The following is a 19,423-nucleotide window of genomic DNA, read 5'->3' on the forward strand; positions in this document are numbered from 1 at the left end:
TTTGCTTGCATTTGTCACATAATCAAAATTATTAGTTCTTTAGGTTTTTCTTTAGTATCACAGGAAACATGCTATACATTTCTTTATCCTCTAGAGCTTATATATTTTGTTAGCAAGAATTAATATTATATTCATTCGATATTTCATCTCATGTACTAGGCATGTAGTAGATGTTTGGAAGATATTGATTGACCAACTGGTTATTTGACAGACCCAAGACACTGTTGGTTTTATTAAATGGTCAGGAGTGTTGCATTGTTACCACTTATCCAGTGTGTGAAATATTTTGGGATGTTTCTGGCAGTTCATTTGATTTTTTTTTTTTTTAAATGCATGAAACCATGGAACATTTGAAATCTCTTTTTGTAACATGTTAAATTTATTTATTTATTTATTTTTGCTGTGTTGGGTCTTCGTTTCTGTGCGAGGGCTTTCTCTAGTTGCGGCAAGCGGGGGCCACTCTTCATCGCAGTGCGCGGGCCTCTCACTATCGTGGCCTCTCTTGTTGCGGAGCACAGGCTCCAGACGCGCAGGCTCAGTAGTTGTGGCTCACGGGCCTAGTAGCTCTGCGGCATGTGGGATCTTCCCAGACCAGGGCTCGAACCCGTGTCCCCTGCATTGGCAGGCAGATTCTCAACCACTGCACCACCAGGGAAGCCCAGTTCATTTGATTTTTATATATTCTTCAAAGTACTTCCACCCTCCAAATAGCTACAAAATTTGAATATTTTCAATAGTTTTATTCAGAGATCAAATGTCATTTAAGGAAAGTCTAAATGATGAAGTTTTCATTACTCGTCTGGATACATTATATTATTATGAAGCTACAACTTCTTTGGGGGAGTTTATCAGTTCAAGGAGATAGCATTTTAGTTCAGTAGAGTTTTCCATTGTTTTACTCAAAGCCTAGGAGAGAAACGCCTATCACCAGTCATGTGGATAGAAATATTGATTTGCCAAGAAAAAGCTTAAGAACAACAAAAAATGCCCAATTTCATCTGTTGTAGAATGCATGCACTTTGCAACTAAGCAGCTTGATTTGGTGTAACTTGTATGTGTATTAAAATGAAGAAATACAGAGGTTTTCTGCTTAGTACACTTTCTTGCTTTCTTGTCCTTTATATTTCATGAGGAAGTACCAATCATAATATCCTTTATAATTTGTAGTTTGTATTAACAGTTAGGAACATGGTGTCTCTGCGTTTTACAGCTGAGGAAACTGACACTTCAATTTTTAATTTGTTTGGCTAAGGTCATTTAGCTGGTGAAGCTGGGAAGTGGACCACTTTTCTACTAGACTCTGATTTTTATAATGTTCTCTAAGTTTACCCAGAAGCATTATTTCTTGGGTAATTAGTTCTTGGGTGTTGGATTTTTTAATGTTTTTGGAATTTCTTTGAGACATGAATGAAGTAGTCATCTGAGCATTGCTGAAAGAGAAAGACATGTAACTCTCCTACTCTATGCAGGCATCATGGCCACATAATCGGGTTTTCTGTGGGTCACTCTGCAGTGCTGGTTTGTGCTGAAGAGGGCTAGGGCCTCTTATTGAGAGGTGGTGATGGAATTATTTTAATAACCTTTTACTCAACTATGGACAGCTTGTTTCAGAGGCAGCCTCCATGGAAAGAACTCCAAGAGGTGGTTGCTTTTACTCACCTGCTTTGTGTTTTATACAAACAGTTTGGCAACTGGAAAATACACACAAGATGAAAACTCAGTAACTCCAGAGAGAGAAGGAGAATCTTAAGGAGAAATATGTTTCCCTTCCTCCCTCCCAGGTGCTATTGATCTCTCTTAAATCAAGACATTGAGACTTGAGTTTGATCTCAAAACTAAGGGTGAGAGCATTGTCTCTGACAAGGCAGACTTCTGCCCCTGGGCTGGTTATCAATCTGAATTGTGTTGCCAGGCCTTTAACATCTCCATCTTTGCTGCAGCAAAACATGGAATGCAGCAAAGATGTAACAGTGAGGAAAAATGTGAAAGACTCCTCATTTTCTGGCACTGGAATATTGTGGAATCTTGGGTTGTAAAGGAAAATTGTAAAGTTTTCTAAGCAATTCTCCACCGTTTAATTTCTAATACAGACCCTCCTAATTAGCTGAGAATATACCCTGTTTTCATTTCAATCCCACATGGCTTATAGGAGGCCAAAGAGCCTGAGCTCTTCTTCAGAACTAGTTAATCCTTGATTTTTCTGGGATGTACAACTTTAGGGAATTACGTGGTTGTAAATGCCATTTACTAAAAACCTACTGAACTAATTGTTTTATTTTAATTTTTATTTATTTATTTTTATTGAAGTATACTTGACTGACAATACTACGTTAGTTCCAGGTACACAAGGCAGTGATTCAATATTTCTGTACATTACAAAATGTTCACCACAAAAAATCTAGTTATCATCTGTCACCATTCAAATTTCTTACAATATCATTGACTATATTCCCTATGATGTACATTTCATCCCCATGACTCATTTATTTTGTAACTGGAAGTTTGTACCTTTTAATCTTCTTCATCTATTTCACTCATTCCCTCACCACCCCCTTCCCTCTGACAACCCCCTGTCTGTTCTTTGTATCTAGGAGTCTATTTCTGTTTTGTTATGTTTATTCATTTGTTTTGTTTTTTAGGTTCCACATATAAGTGAACCATACGATATTTTTCTTTCTCTGTTTGACTGTTTCGCTTTGGATGATACCCTCTAGGTCCATCCATGTTGTCGCAAATGGCAATACTTCATTCTTTTTTATGGCTGAGTAATATACCATATATATATATACATTTTTTTCTTTATCTGTTCATTTATTGATGGTCGTTTTGGTTGCTCCCATATCTTGGCTATTGTAAGTAATGGTGCAATGAACATAAGGGTGCATATATCTTTTCAAATTAGTATTTTTGTTTTCTTTGGAAAAATACTCAGAAGTGGAATTGCTGAATTGTATGGTACTTCTACTTTAATTTTTTGAGGAACTTTCATACTGTTTTCCATAGTGGCTCTCCTTCACCACATTTAATGTTTTAGACTTTATATTTTGCATTTTTCTGTTTTTTAAATCTCTTAACTATTGTGGGTAGAGATAATTTTACTAATTTTGTCTTTTAACCTTCTTACCAGCTTCATATATGGTTGATCTACTACTTTACTATATACTTGCCTTTACCAATGAGATTTTTCTAATGTTCATATTTCTTGTTATGGTCTTTCCTTTTCCACTTAGACAAGTTCTTGTAACACTTCATATAAAGCCAGTTTAGTGGTGTCAAACTCTTTTAGGTTTTGCTTCTCTGTAAAAGTTTATCTCTCCTTTGAATTTGAATGATAGCCTTGCTGGGTTCTTGGTTGGTAGGTTTTTACTTCATCACAGTGGCATATGTCATGCCACTCCTTTCTGACCTGAAGTGTTTTCACTCAAAAGTCAGCTGATTGTTTTTTGGGAGTTCCCTTTTATGTAACTACTTAACTTTTCTCTTGCTGCTTCTAAGTTTCTCTCTTCAATTTTTGCCATTTTAATTACAATGTGTCTTGTTGTGGATCTCTTTGGGTTGATCTTGTTTGGGACTTTCTGTGTTTCCTAGCCTTTATGTCTATTTCCTTTCCCAAGTTAGGGAAGTTTTCAGCTATTATGTTTTCAAATAATTTCTCTGCACCTTTCTCTCTTTCTTTCACCTTTTGGAAAAGGTGCAGAAGTTAGTATGCTTGATGTTGTCTCAGAGGTATCTTAAGCTGTCCTCATTTAAAAAATTATTTTTTCTTTTTTCTGTTCCACTTGGGTGATTTTCACTACTCTGTCTTCCAGTTCACTGATCTGTTTCTCTGTACCATCTAATCTGTTGTTGATGCCTTCTGTTGTTGATGTAAACTTTTTTTTCCAGTATGGTATTCTCCAGCTCTGTTTGGTTCTTCTTGTTAACTCTTTGTTAAACTTATCACTCTGTTCATTCATTCTTTTCCTGAATTTCTTGAGCATCTTTATTATCATTACTTGAACTTTTTATAGGGTAGATTTGCTTATCTCCACTTCGCTTAGTTTTTCTTCTGGGGTTATCTTGTTCCTTCATTTGGAACATATTCTTCTGTTGTTTCATTTTGCCTAATTCTGTTTTTATTTTTATGTATTTGGTGGGTTGGTTATGTTTCCTGATCTTGAAGAAGTGGCCTTATGTAAGAGATGTCCTGTGGGTCCCCACAGCATACTCCTCTCTGGTCACCAGAACTATATGCTCTAGGGGTGCCCCCATGCAGGTTGCATGGGCTCTTCTATTGTATTGGGGCTGATACTGTGGGTGGGCTGGTTGTCAAGGCTGGCCCCCACCCTAGTTGGCTGCCAGGCCCTGCCTTGTGGGAAGGCTGCCAGCTATTGGTGGGTGGGGCTCCCAGCATAACTGGCAGCAGGTCCCAGGAAGTCCCAGCACTGGTCATTGGTCCAGGGGCTGGTGTTGGCCTGCTGGTGGATGGGGCTGGTTCCTGAGTGTCTGGGGGCTGGTGCCAGCCTACTGGCATGTGGGGCTGCATTCCAGCATGTCTGACTGTGGGGTCTGGGGATCCTGGAGTTGGTGGCAGCCCACTGATATGCAGGGCTAGGTTCTGGGACAGCTGGCTGAGCAGCTCATGGCTGGGCCTATAGCTGCTGCTGACCCACTGGTGGGCAGGACTGGGTCCCTGCATGGCTGGCTTCTTGGATTGGCATGTCCCAGGAGTGGTGCCAACCAGCTGGTGTGTGGGTAATCCCTTTGTGCTCATTCACTAGAGGGAGTACTCCAAAATGGTGGTTACCATTACCAATGTTTTTATGGTAGAACAAGCTCCCCCAAATGGCTGCTGCCAGAGTCTATATCCTTAGGTGGAGTTCCAGTTGCCTCCTGCCTCTCTGGAGGGCTCTCCAAGATCAGCAAGTAGGTCTGACCCAGGTTCCTCTCAAATTATTGCCCTTGCAATGGGTCTTGAAGCATGTGAGATTTTCATGTGCCCTTTAAGGGTGGAGTCTCTGTTTCCTATAGCCCTTCGGCTCTGCCATATGTAAGCCCTGTTGGCCTTCAAAGTCAAACATTCTGGGAGTTCATCTTCCTTGTTCAGGACCCCAGGTCCGGGAAGCCTGATGTGGAGCTTGGACCCCTGACTCTTTAGGGAAAACCTCTGCAATTGTGATGATCCTCCTGTTTGTTGGTCACCTACTCAAGTGTGTGGGTCTTTGTTGTATCTTGTCTCTGCCCCTCCAACCCATCTCGTTATGGTTCCTTCTTATATCCTTAGTCCTAGCAAATCTCTTCTGCTTGTCTTAAGATTGTTCTCATCAATAGTTGCTCTGTAAATAGTTGTAATTTTGGTGTGCCTGTGGGAGGAGGTGAGCTCAGGGTCTTCCTTCTCCACCCTCTTGACCACATTGCCTGTGCTAATTATTTTATAAACACAATCCCGTTTAATTTGTACAACATGTTTATGAGGTAGGTGTTTCTGCAGATAAGGAAGGTGCAGAGAAACTAAGTATCATGCTTATTTCTTATCACATTTATTAGTTGTAGATCTGGATTCCAGCCCAGGTTTACTCACTGTTAAGACCATACTATGCTATTTGAATATATTTACCGTCTAGAAAACTGTTTTGTTTCCTCCTAGAATTTTCTTTTTTTCCAACTGAAGCAATATGTAACTGTTTTCTACTGACAGTTTACTAACAAAGACCATATTTTATATCTTTGTTGACATTTTTGAAGTCTAAGTGGATATTTGTATTTACTGCCTTAGTCTTGCATTCTCCTCCTGAGCTTAAGCTAATTTAATACCTCCAAATCAAATCCAGAAGCCCAGTGAAACCAAGAACCTGTGTACACTATTATTTTAAATTTTATATACTAATTGAGTCTTTTTACCAGTGCTGAGATTTCTTGAAGTACTATAATGCAGGATGACTTTCACTTAGAGAGTCAGTCTACTTGACTTTACTTATATCTACCCTGAGCTACCAGTGCTACTGTGTGTGTTCTTAAGAGAAAGGAGAAATTTATCCTGAATATTTCTGAAAATATTTTTAAACCTTGTTTACTAAAATTTTGAATGGACTTGGATTTTGCAATTTGAAGATGTTAAACCAGCACACTTATGTCTATCCTCTGTATTCCCTGAGGACATCAGGTGGCCCAGTTCCAGGGCTTGGTCCATCAGTTTTCTATGCCTGAAACGATCTTCCTCTACTTCATTCTGAAGAATATTTATTCGTTCTTCACAGTTCTGCATGCGCATTACTTTCATGATCCCTCTTCCACTTTCTTTATCTTATCTCCGTTTTCTATTATATCTGCATCTGACTGTGAGTCTTTGTATTTCTGATTATATGTATTCATAACTATAACAAATAATTAGGTTGGCACATTTTGGTAAAAGCAGAAACCACTTCCTCTTCCTCTTTGAATTCAAGAACCTAGCACAGAGTCTAACACATAGTAATCACTAGATAGGTTTACCAATTAAAACTAAACACTCTAAATTTCAGAATTACATTATGGAATAATTGGTTTAACAGATTCTTCTTGGTTTCACTAAAGAGAAAGGTGTACTTGTCAAGGAAGCAGATTACTGAACATCTGTGTTTTATTGAGATCGCTGGAACAGCCATTCTTTATTAAGGCAAAATCTAATTTTGTTGCCTGTTTCTTATCAAAAAATTATGTAGCTAATTATTTTCAGAACTTAAAAGGAAAGAATCACTAAAATAGTGTAAAAATGATAAAACCATTATGACTGAATTGCAGTGTCCCTTGATATACACAATATTCTTATCCAGTCAGTTAACAAAATGTTTTAACTAGTAAGAGACATGTTTTTGTTTTTTTCACGTACAGCTGTCTTTGTATTTTAATGAGATGAAAAAATATTGGCTAGAGTACTAACAGAAGATACATTGCTTTTTTTTGCAATACAGTGTTAAGGATTCTCAGGGAGACTCAGTGTCTTATGGCTCTAGACCAAGTGTTGGCAAGCTAGGGCCCATAGGTCAAATTCAGCCCACCATCTATTTTTGTACAGCTTAGGAGTTGAGTGATTTTGAAATTTTTAAATGGTTGAAAAATCAAAAGAATAATAATGTTCATGGCATGTGGAAATTATATAAAATCTAAATTTCAGTGCCTATAAATGAAGTTATATTGACACACAGCCATAGCCATTCATTTATATATTGTCTGTGGTTTCTGTTGTGCTGCAGTGGCAGAGCTAAGTAGTTTTCACAGAAACAGTAGGGCCCATGACTCTAAAGTATTCACTTTCTGAATTCTTACAGAAAATTTGCCAATCTTTCATCTAGAAAACATGCTTCTAGTGCTTCTTCCATTGTCAATTTATCTTGGGAGAAATACACAGTCAGTCAACCTACATACTACACTGGTCAGTCTGTGCTCACAGTCTTGCATGGTTATATGAGAAATCAATGTGATACAGTTCTGGAGTTTCTGATAAGGCTAGCTCGTGTCATAAAAATAAAGTCTAAATGCAATCTCCATTCTTGTTTGTCTTGCACATTTCAATTAATAAGGATGAATGGAAAATGTTCCTGCAAGACCCGTTAGTGTGTCACAGAGATAATAGGAGTTTATTAAACCAAAGTATTTTCATTTTCAGTAATCCACTAATTACTCTGAGTTGTCATCCTGCTCTGTACCCATTAAACTAAAAATTTTTATGACTCCTGGAAAAGGATGACTACAGATAGGAATAAAAAATTCAATATTTAGCTCTGCCTTTCAAAATAGTCTTCTCAAATTTAAGCATATTTGTAGTCTGAAGCATTCTGTTTGAAAAAATGAGGTTTTCCGAGAGAAAAAATTTTACAATCTCATATCTGAGCCTTAACAAGGTAAAAATAAAGAATCCAGCCTCATTTTGGGACCTTTTTGCTATCAGCCGTTCAAGAAGAAGGTTATACTATAATCACAATTCCTATTAGAAAAGGAAGGAGAACTAGGAAGCCTCTACCAAAAGCTCCTGAAATTGGTAAGTGAGTTCAGCAAGGTCACAGATTACACAATTAATAAATATACATTTCTGTATCCTAACAATAAACATGAAGAAACCAAAATTAAAAACACAATACAGATTTATAGTTTCTCCACAGAATGCAATACTTAGGTAATACACTTAACAAAACATACACAGAATCTGTTTTTTGAAAATTACAAGGTACTAATAAAAGATCATAAATGGAGAGATGTGTTTAATAGATTGAACACTGAACATAGTAAAGATGTCAATTCTCACCAAAGTCATCTATGGGTTTAAAACAATTCCTATCAAACTCCCTGCAAATAGTTTTTAAAGACATAGACAAACTTATTCTAAAATGCGCATGGAAAGGCACAGGCCATAAGATAGTCAGAACAACAATCTTGGCAAAGAATAAAGTGAGAGCAATCACTTGCATTGCTAATTAAGGCTTCATATGTACTTGAAGTGATCAAAATGGTATAGCATTAGCAGGTGGCTAGACACACAGATCAGTGGAACAGAAGAGAGAAACTAGAAACTGACCACTGAAATATGCCCAACTGATTTTGATAAATTGCAAAAGCAATTAAGTGCCAGAAGGATCAACTTTTCAACCAATGGTTCTGGAGCAATTGGACATCTATGGTTCAAAAAGCCAAAATCTCACACCTTACACAAAAATTATGTCAAAATGGAATCTAGATTTAAAATGTAAAATGTAAACCTATAAAAATTTAGAAAAAACATTGGACATAACACCAAAACCATGAGCCATAAATAAAAAGTCAGTAAATTGGATCCTAACAAAATTAAAAACCTTGCTATGTGAAAGCCCATGTGAAGAGAATGAATGGCAGCCACAGAGTAGGAGAACCTCATCTCCGACAAAGGACTAGTATCTCGAATATAAAAAAAAACTTTCAAAACTCAACAGTAAAAATCAAACCATCCAACTATAAATGGAAAAAATACATGAACATATTTCACTGCAGAAGATACATAGATGGAAAATAAGCACATGGAAAGATGTTCATTATCATTAATCATTAGGCAAATGTAAGTTAAAACCACAGTAAGCCATGTCTACATACCTTCCAAATGTCTAAAATGTAAAACAGCTACAACTCCAAATGCTGGTGAGGATATGGGAGAATTGAATTACACACTGCTGTTGGGAATGTAAAATAGTACAGTTACTTTTGAAAATACTTAAGACAATTTCTTAAAAAAAACCCTAAATATGAAAATACAATAACAGACAGAAATTGTACTCCTTGTCATTAATCCCAGAAAAAATGAAAACTTATGTTGACACAAATACTTTGTATAAGTGTTAGTAATAATCAAAAACTGCAATTAGCCCAGATGTCCTGGTGTGACTGGTTAAACAAATGATGGTATATACATATGATGGTACACTACTCAGCAATGAAAAAGAATGAAATGCTGGTACACGTAACAATTTGAATTGCTCTCCAAGGAATGATGCTGAGCAAAAAAAAGCAAAGAAACAAAAACTAAAAAAAAAAAAAGATAAAAATAAAACAAAAAAGCACCCAAAATGTCACATAATGTTTGATTTCATCTTTATAACATTTCTGAAATAATAAATTTTAGAAATGGAGGATGGATTTGAGGTTGCACAGTGCTAAAGATAGGGAGGTGTGGGTGAGAGGGAAATGGGTTTGGTACCTAAAGGGACAGCATAAGGGACCCTTATGATTTTGGAACTGTTCAGCATCTTGACTCTGGGGGTGGATACATGAACCTACACAGATGATAAAATTGTATAGAACTTAATGTTTACACACATGTGAATACAAGTAAAACTGGGGAATTCAATGAGATTGGTGGATTATATTTATAGCAATATACTGTTTATCATATTATACTATAGTTTTGCAAAAGTGTACTATATTACTGAGGAAAACTATGAAAAAATGTACAAATGATCCCTCTGAATGATTTCTTACAAGTGTATGTGAATCCTTGGATATTTCTCCAAAATTTCCATTAACAATAGTCTAAGATATTAACAGTCATTGGTGATAAACTGTTTCCACAAAGAGGGAAATACAAAAAGCCTACAGAGTCTAGGGACCTCCCAAGACTGTAGACTTTGGCAGTCTCCTCTACCATCAGTAGTAAGTGTTAGTTAGCAGAATAACCCAAAGTGCAGGCAGGATTAGTTTTTGACTCAGCAGGTGCCAGGGAAGAGTGTTCAGTAAACTGGCTCAGCTCAGTCAGGAAGAGACACCTCAGTGAGACCAGGAAGCACCTGATGTGTGCTCCTTCCCTGGAACGTAGGCAAACCCATTCTCTGCACACGTTCCTAAACTCAGATCTTTGCCAGAATGAAGGGCCAGGCTAGGAAGAAAGAGAAGAAACTCTGAGACACTATTCTCCAAGAAGTGATTAAACAGCCATATGGACACTCTCTAAAACAATACTACCTGAGTATGGCTACAACATAACTGGGTTGGACTGGGTAGACAAGAATGAAATAGTAGAAGATGGATGGAAATTTGAGAGCAAAGTTTAATTCAGTTTTAAAAAGTAAAGCTGCATATTGCAGATATTGCATATCTGACTCACAATTTACATTTTAACCTTATTAAAGTAATTTCACTGTATTGGATATATTTGCATATGGAGCTACCTGGTAAATCTTAGTAGATCAAGTTTCCTCAGGCATCTGCTTCAGAGTGTCCTTGGCAATCTGCTCCATCCCTTTAGAATGACCATGTCCTTAAAGGCAAGGAGACAAATGGTTAAAGTCCAGAAAATCTCCTGCCCACAAATTACTTTAGTTCAATTGAGGTAAATGCCTCCCCTTAGTCATAAATTCGAGTGACAGTCTGTGTATTGCAAGTAACTGGTGTGGAACTACCAGCCGCTGACCTGTGCCTGGATAAGCAAAGTTGAATTTTGAGCTGTCTTGGGACATCTAACCTAAATACAAGGGGCATTTTCTGGATCTGTGTGACATAATTTTTGACTAAGTTTTCTTCTTCACTGTCTCAAGGGAACCAGAAGTCTTTATCAGCTTCTGTTAAATAATGTAATAAGAGCTTTACTCTTTTCCACGTTTTTAATGGAAGACTGAATTTTTAGCTATTAGAAATAGTGTCTGGTCCAACGGTTCCGAATCTTTTTCCTTTTGACATTTCCCCCTTTGATCTCATATATTAAGTTATTTAATTCTCCATATATACATTTCAGGGCCACATATTACTGAACATGTAATAAAAGTGTTGAATAGCAATTGTCCAATTTTCATTAGGCTTTTAAAAGTCGCTGGGCCTGGTTTTTGGAGCTCCATTACCACATTTTATGGAGTCCTTGTATCCTAGAAATTACAGTATTAGAACCACTGTGGCACAGGATGCTTTTTTTTCCCTAACAATTCCTGAGTCACCCTCATTTGCATGCCTAAAATAACATGAAAGCTACATTCTACAGTTGTAGGATTTCTTCAGAGAAGACACACTTTATGAACAGGTATTCACTTATGCATGGCTTAAGCTTTTCAGGAAGTTTTCCTCCTAGTCAACCCTGATTTATCCAGAGTGAGACATGGGCCCAGATAGGATCCCTGTGTGCTAATGTGACATGGTGCTTTAGCCAGCTGGCCTGCAGAGGAGTCAACAGAGGTCTTCTCGGAGCTGTAGCGTGGCCTGTGACTCAGATTTCTTTATTCATTATTGCTCCTCTAGGCCTTTAGACAAATGCATACCAGTAAGCACCAGCTTTTGCAACACATGACACATAGCTTTAAGGGGGTGTCTGGAACAATTGAAGTTAACAGTTACTTTTAAAATTCCAACTATGTGTAAGGCATTATAATAAGCATTGCAGAGGATTTAACAATGAGACAGGTAGATTCTCGTCTCTCTTGATTGCCTACAGTCCAGTATATCCTTTTTAAGCCATATATTTTAGTTTATTTATTTTCATGTTTATTTTGTCTTTTGATCCACAAAATGATCACATGAGATTGTCAGTGAGTGCTAATGCTCCTATTTATAGATGAGAAAATTGAGGCTGGAGAGCTGTGACTTGCCTGAAACTATAGAACTAGCAAGTTGATCAACGCTCATTCTCCAAATCCATCTCTCTGTTAGCGTTGTTCAACCATTTGTCTGAATTTTTTAATTAAGGGTATTATAGTCTTTTTTGTTTTCTTTTGTTTTAGTATATTGTCTTTTATCAAAAGTGATGCATGCCTGATGTGAACAATATCTGAAAAATTCTGATGCCAAGATTATATATTCATATCAAAGCCTTCCAGTTGTTAGAACATTCTGTGCCTAAAGTGTTATGCCTGTTTTAGCTTTAAAGGAGTTAGTAGGCTTGAGTCCAGGTGCTATCAATGTTTCTCATAATTAATTGAATACTGGTAGCCTGCTAGAGAAACAAGCATTCGATTGAATCATCAAAAAGGATGAAATATTTATTATTTTAGTATGGAAGGATGTTCTTGATCTTTTTCCCATCATAGTCTCTCTCATTTTCTTCCCCAAATGTTTATCGGTTATCATACAGAAATGTGTTCTCACTGCCAAATGTTTCCATGAAAAAAATTAAGATATTTTGCACGTAGGTTAAACATCTGTAGCATTTAAATTTTCCCTTTGGAAAAATAGACTTTGGTGTATTACCTTTCTCGCCTGTTTTTATTTATGTAGGAAGGAAGAGTTTCCTTAAATAATGAAAATTCTATAGCACTTATCTGCCACCTAACTACATTTCACTGATGAAATGAAACTTTCATAGTTTTCCAGAGATAATGCTATGTTTTCTTATGTTATTTTAAAGGTATTTTTTATACTTGTTAATTGCAATGGATACTGGTTTTTTTTCCTCAAAAGCAAGATGAATTTGCTATTCAACATAACTGTTTTCTTTCACTGACAATAAAAAGAAAATATTTTTAGTTGATGATGAATATGTTTGAACTATTATCTTGAGATTACTCATATAAAGATTTACATCTCAAAATCACTAAATAAGGCTAACAGACAAAAGACCTTCCTCTCCTCAACAAGGGAAGAAAACAACCTGTCATTTTTTCTTGGGTGACCCTGGGCACCTTAGCCTGAGTAACTTTTACATATGAATCAAGTTCTTTTACGATGAACTTGACACCACCAAGTTCATTGGTATTTGAACTTTGACCTTATTCTTTAATTTACTTCTAAATTGAACCTCAGTGGTTGCTATCTGCTTTGTAGAAGATTTAGAATTCAGGATAGGACATGTTGGCTCATAATACCATTCATTAATTTCCAAATACCTTTCAGATTCCATTATACAATGTCCTACTTTCACTAGCTACTAGAATACTCTGCTTTCACAATTGTTTTAACTTTAATACTTATTTTGGTCTTCTTTTTCTCTCTCATTTATCTATGTTTCTTACTTTTCTTTTTAAAAATCTCCCAGCTGTTTTAAAGTCATCCCAGACATTATGTGCTGCATCTTTTAAGATGGCTTGGACTTAACGGTATTTTTTGTTGGACTTTGCATTTTATCCCCATTCCATAAAAGTTTTTCTTCTTAAAGTTAACACCATATTTTTAAAAAATTCTAATTGGTGTTAAATTTTAGCAAGTGAATATTTTTAATATGTTCTTATCTATATAGAATTGTGACAACTAACCTTTGTTGGCTTGCAAATTGGTCCCTGTACATACAGGGCAAGGAGAGACTGAAGAAAGAGGGAGACCTTTTCAAACTGATAGGTGGCAAGTTTAATAAGGAAGGAAACTTACACAGAGACAGCTGCAAGACAAGTAGTTTTCTGGATCTACCTGCCAGAATCTTAAAAGTTGATATAGAGGCCTTACTTGCGTTCAGTCACTTATACCATCCAGATGGTCTCAATGACACATTGCTTTCTCAAGGCTGTGTCCTTGGAACAGCTCGCGTCATGGGAACGGTAGACAGAACTTACATTCCAAGAACAGGGGAGGGGGTGAGGAACTCCAATTGCCCTGGTCCAGACCAAAGGTCAACCAGTGGTCACATCCTCTAGATTACCTTCTCTAACAAATTTAGACACCCTTTTAAATAATTTGCTCATTACGAATGCCATGTATAAAGTCTCAGCTTCTTTTGCTTTTGTGTTTTATTTAGTAGGAGGAAATTTTAAATAATGTTTGCAATGCATTGCACATTTAAATACATTGAATGATGTTGCAATTTTATCTTTTATGTCTAGTTTATCTTTAAGTAGAAGACAGTCCTTCAAAAATAGTACTTTAACCATTAAAGAGACAAAATTTAAAATGAATTTTTGATTGGCCCACTCATTTTCCTAGAAATAAATGATTATATGCTCTTACTATTTTTAAATTGCCTCCTTATTGCCACTCTAACCTAGCACTTTCTGTGATGAATCTGCCAATTTTACACCTTAATAATTTTTAACCTTTTCATGTATTATTTTACTCCTTTCCCATTTTTTTTTCAAAAATGCAAATACATTTTCTAGATTTTTATGGCAATAGGGAATACAGTCCTATTTTCCTAAATATTTAATAAGAATAATAATGAATAAAAGAGGAGTCAAAGGGCAAGTTCTTTCTAGATCTTTTTTTTATTAGCATTTCAACAGTTTTATTTTTCCCTTTGATATAAAACAGTGTAAATCACCTGTTGTTTGTGGATAGTGTTCCCTCTAAAACTGTTTTGATCTTTTAGTATGTTTGTCATTGCACACAATGGCTGTTTCTTCTCTAGTATTTGTGACAGTTCAGAGAAAGTCTTTGCCGTAGATCTTGGACTATCTACCTCTCAAACCATTTCTAATACAAAATGCTTTTTAACAACTCATAGGCACTATTTCAAAGCCTCAAATCATTTTCCCTGACATGGACAACAGCTTCTTCCTCTAGGCCTTTGACTGGTAAATTTGCCACCTCTTCTTTCATCTTTGTAAATTACAAATAAATTCCTCTCCTTTCCTGACCAAAATCTTCCTATATAACTAAAATGTTTCTGTCTTAATGCTCAAAATATTCCTGTTAAAGAGGCATGCAGTTCAATGCATCAGATTATCTTATTAATTTTTCTCATGGGCAGCACAAAAAGCTTTCAGTCACTCAAAGAATAATAAGCCTGTGCTAATCTTTTTATTTTTATGTAGACATAATTAGAAGGGCAAATCATATTCCTATGAATACCATCCTTTGTTAATTTGGTTAATTTGACTTCTTCACTTTGTATCACACCCAAAATTTAAATGGGAACAACATTGTTGTCCAAATTCTGACAAATATGTAGATTGTAAATACACTTGTGTCCACCTGAGCCTGGATACTTTATTATAATGCTGTTCCTCTCTCCATGAAATAGAGAACTAGAAAATGCTAGTTGCTTACCAGTATCAATTTTCCTCTCCTTACTTATCCTGATTTTATTTAGGACAGCAGTATGCTCACCTAAAACACATTTCTCATCTCCTTTTAGCAATGTGAGTCTGTGTTCCTAGCTTATCAAATGAAATGAAAGTGAATATAATGGGTAGGGCTTTGGGAAGCATTTAAAAAGAAGCTGACTGAGGTCCTTGTACTTCCTGGAATTCATACATGATGGATGGAGTTCTAGCAGCTGTCTTGGATCATGAGGACCTTGAGGATTGATAGATCTGCAATAGATATGGAACCACAATACCATTCTGGGAGTAGATTTCTACTCCCAGACTTCCTTTATGTGAGAGATAAATATTTGAATAATGTTTAAGATGGATTCTAACTGATAAAAAGTCAAAAGAAAAGGAAAGTGTGATTAGGTTCTTTGAGTTTCCATTTTTATTTGAGTTATGATTTATACCATGATTTTATTATATAATTGTTGTTGTTAGGTTTTCATTTTACATATACAACTACTCATATTTGCATATAAATATAAAAATGCAAATGCTCTTAGAATTATCATTTCAATTCTTTTTATCTTCAGTAAGAATATGTATTTTGATTCCTGTGAAAATTTTTTTCACAGACATAATGACAATAATAGCTAACATTTGTATAGCACCCCACAGTTTATAAGGCACGTAAGGACATGATAGCTAATAGCTAATGATAATAGCCTAGAGCTAACCTTTCTAAATGGAACATTATACCAGTCATTATTTAGCAGAGGTGTTTCAGTTGGAGTCAAACAGACCTGGGTTCAATTCCTGTCTATGTTATTTATTAACTGTGTGGCCCTGAACAAGTTACTTAGCTTCTTTCAGGATCAAATGAGGCTGATAATACTTATCTTTCTCCCGTAATATTGTACTATTAAATAAGATCATGCTTCTAAAGTATTTAGAACAGTACCTATATATAAGTATTATTAACATATAATATTCTTTCAATAAATAATGATTATTGTAATTATCACTATGATCTGCCAATCATTTTACACACATTTCTGCTCCTTTGATTATGCTTCCTCTCTCAATCTCACCCTGAAATGTCTAACAGTAATCTTGAAAGACATATTGAATGTCAATTGAATTTATATTTTTGATTAATGTAATATTAATGTTTAGCTCATATTATTATTCAAATGTTCATTTATATATATTCTATGGTTCATTTCTATTTGAAGTTCCTTGAGGACCACCACTAAGTATTGTGCTTCTTTATAGCTCTCCTAGCAGTTAGACAGTGCTATGCACAGAAAGGACCCCCGAAATATGTTTGTATATAAATAAATGGGTGACCTGTGTCTATCAGTGTGCTTACTTATGGCACAATTTCCTTAGCTTAAATCTTGAACATCAGCCTTTTTTTTTGTTGTTTTCATAAACTTGAGGTTCTTTATTACCCAAAGACTGGAGTTTTTATCTTTTACCCACAGGATTTTCTATCTTTGTTTGTTTTTCACTGTTTCATTCATGGTGATTTAGCTGTAAACATTTCTGACTTTCTCTGTTTCATCTTCTATCGTACAGTTCTCCTGTCAGGGTTATGGCTTGGAGGTTCTTGACTACAGTGTCACTGAAACTGTGCTCCCCAACGAATGCTTATACACAAATTCTTTGTTACTTACTGAGATGAGATGACAGAAACTGAGATAAAGAATTTAGAAATTTTTCTAACAATTTGGCATTGCCTGGATATCCAAATGTATGATCCTCACACTTGTCTCATGGATCTGGGTGCAGATTACTTTGGGTATTGCATAGTGAGTTGCATCGATGCAAGCTATGAACAAGTCACGGACAGCTGAATAACATATAGGTCCATGTTCGATTAAGGATGAAATACACACACATATACATACACACAGAAAAAAAAAGATCCTTCACAATAGATAGTTTGGGATATACTACATTAATGGACCCCGAAATATGTAGGCTCTCACATGCTGTTAGGTTCAGCACCTACTGAAATTAAACATGTGTAGGTATCTATGGCTTTAGAAAAACAGCTTTTTTTTTTTTTTTGCTCAAGACTCTTATAACATAGACTAAGTATTCCTCACCACCCCTCCTTCCAAAGGAACTGCATGAACTGTGAGTTACCAGTTGTTTTTTAGGTTGCAAAGTCTGGATGTTCAAGCGCTTTTGGTTCATTAGTATTGACTCTCATTAACATCATGGCATAGAGTAATGGGAATCCTGTGTTACTGACTCTAAGTTGAAGGAAGACACAATTGCCACTGTACATTTCATCTTTCAGAGCTTGTCTTGTGCCCATTGCTCTCCTCAGTTCTGATGTTTTTTCTTCTCCCTCTGACTACCAAAGTGACCACGGATGCTAATTTCTAGTTAGCAGTAACCAGCTGATGGCTGCTCACTTTCTTTCCCTTCATACTTCCATCAGTATGGCCACTGACGTTTAGTAGAGCTTCATTAGAACCAGATTCTTTTGATTACTTAACGTAAACATGTTTTTAGATCTCTTTCATTTTCTAATATAGCTAAGTTAATTCTTATTAAGTCCAAGTAGGGGTAGTTGTTTAAGAAGGTAAGTGAACCAGAATATATGGAAAACCTACCATGTGCCTAATATGGTGCTAGCTGCCGTTTAGGATAGTCAAAATGTTGTCTCTCTGATCACTTAACTTTAGATTCATGTTCTGGTTAAGGGGCTAAATAGGAAGTAGGTACTGAATATCTACTTATAAGGCACCATGCTACCTGTGCAGAAAATATAGCAAAAACATATATCTCCTTGAGGAGAAAATACTCTAGGACATATGTGGGACAAAGGATAAGGCACAATAATATCCATGGTGTCAAATCCATACCTGGATCCCAATGTTTTCAGATAAATGAATCTTTGCTTTTTAATATTTTCATGTTAAAAGTTCAATTTAACTGATATATTCCTTTGTTTTCCATGTGTACTGATGATCATAATATTATAATTAACATGGATTGAGTGCTTACTATCTGCCGGTCAATGATCTAAACACTTCTACCTGTTTTAGCTTATTTAATAGTCAGAATCACAGAATCACTCTACGAAGTGGTGCTATCATTATCTTCTTTTTATAATATGTTTATTCATATTTAATCTAAATAAAAATAGTATCTTATAAAGTGGGAAACTGAGACACAGAGTACTTAAATGCCTTAACCAAAATTTCATAACAGTAAAGTAATGAAAACAGACATTTAGGGAGTTGTTCTATGTGGTTTTGTTTTATCAGTGAATACATAATCCATTAGTTAGAGCAAACCCTAGTCTCCCAATTCAAGAACAGGAATGCACTAGTATTTGGAAATCTTCACTAACCACAGGACAATCAGTGAAGGCATGCACAGTTTTCAGACTAATTAATTAACAATTATTTAATAATTGTTTGGGTGTCTACTATGTGATAAGAACCATTCAAGGTATCGGCGTTACAGAGATAAATGAGGTGGACAAAAGTCTTGTCCTTATATCTTGCGGGCTGTAGAGGAGGGCCTGGGTAACATCCACCTGTGTTAATGTTTTCCTAAATGGGAGCCATCTCCACTGGTTATTCTAATAAAAAGGTAGTAAGGTCAAATAATGCTTCTTCCACCTTCCGAAAGATGGAGGGTTTTTCTCTCTTTAAAAAATTATCTCTGACTATTTTCTCTTAGTCTCTCCAAAATTCATCCTTTATTTTGTGTGATTGGCCAGTCATAAAACTCAACCATTCAGTGTAAAAATCAATTAGACTACTATAATGCAATAAATTCCAGGGGACATTTGAAAGACAGAACAAATGATAGATTCTGTGTTTAGTCACACATCTGCCTTGTTTTGCATGTCAGTCTGTCTCTTCTGATCTATTTCCCACTCAGGCTGATTCCCTTTGAAGAAGCCAGGAGTTTTTCCTGTTAGGAAGCAGGTGAAGCCTCAGCAGACATTTGAACATGAGGCTGTGAGGCCAGGGATGTCATTTTGTAGGGTCAGAAGACTTCGATTCTGCCATTTTTGAACTAGGTTAACAGGGAAA

Source organism: Eubalaena glacialis, chromosome 1 (assembly GCF_028564815.1).
Source record: "Eubalaena glacialis isolate mEubGla1 chromosome 1, mEubGla1.1.hap2.+ XY, whole genome shotgun sequence".
Lineage (NCBI taxonomy): Eukaryota > Metazoa > Chordata > Mammalia > Artiodactyla > Balaenidae > Eubalaena > Eubalaena glacialis.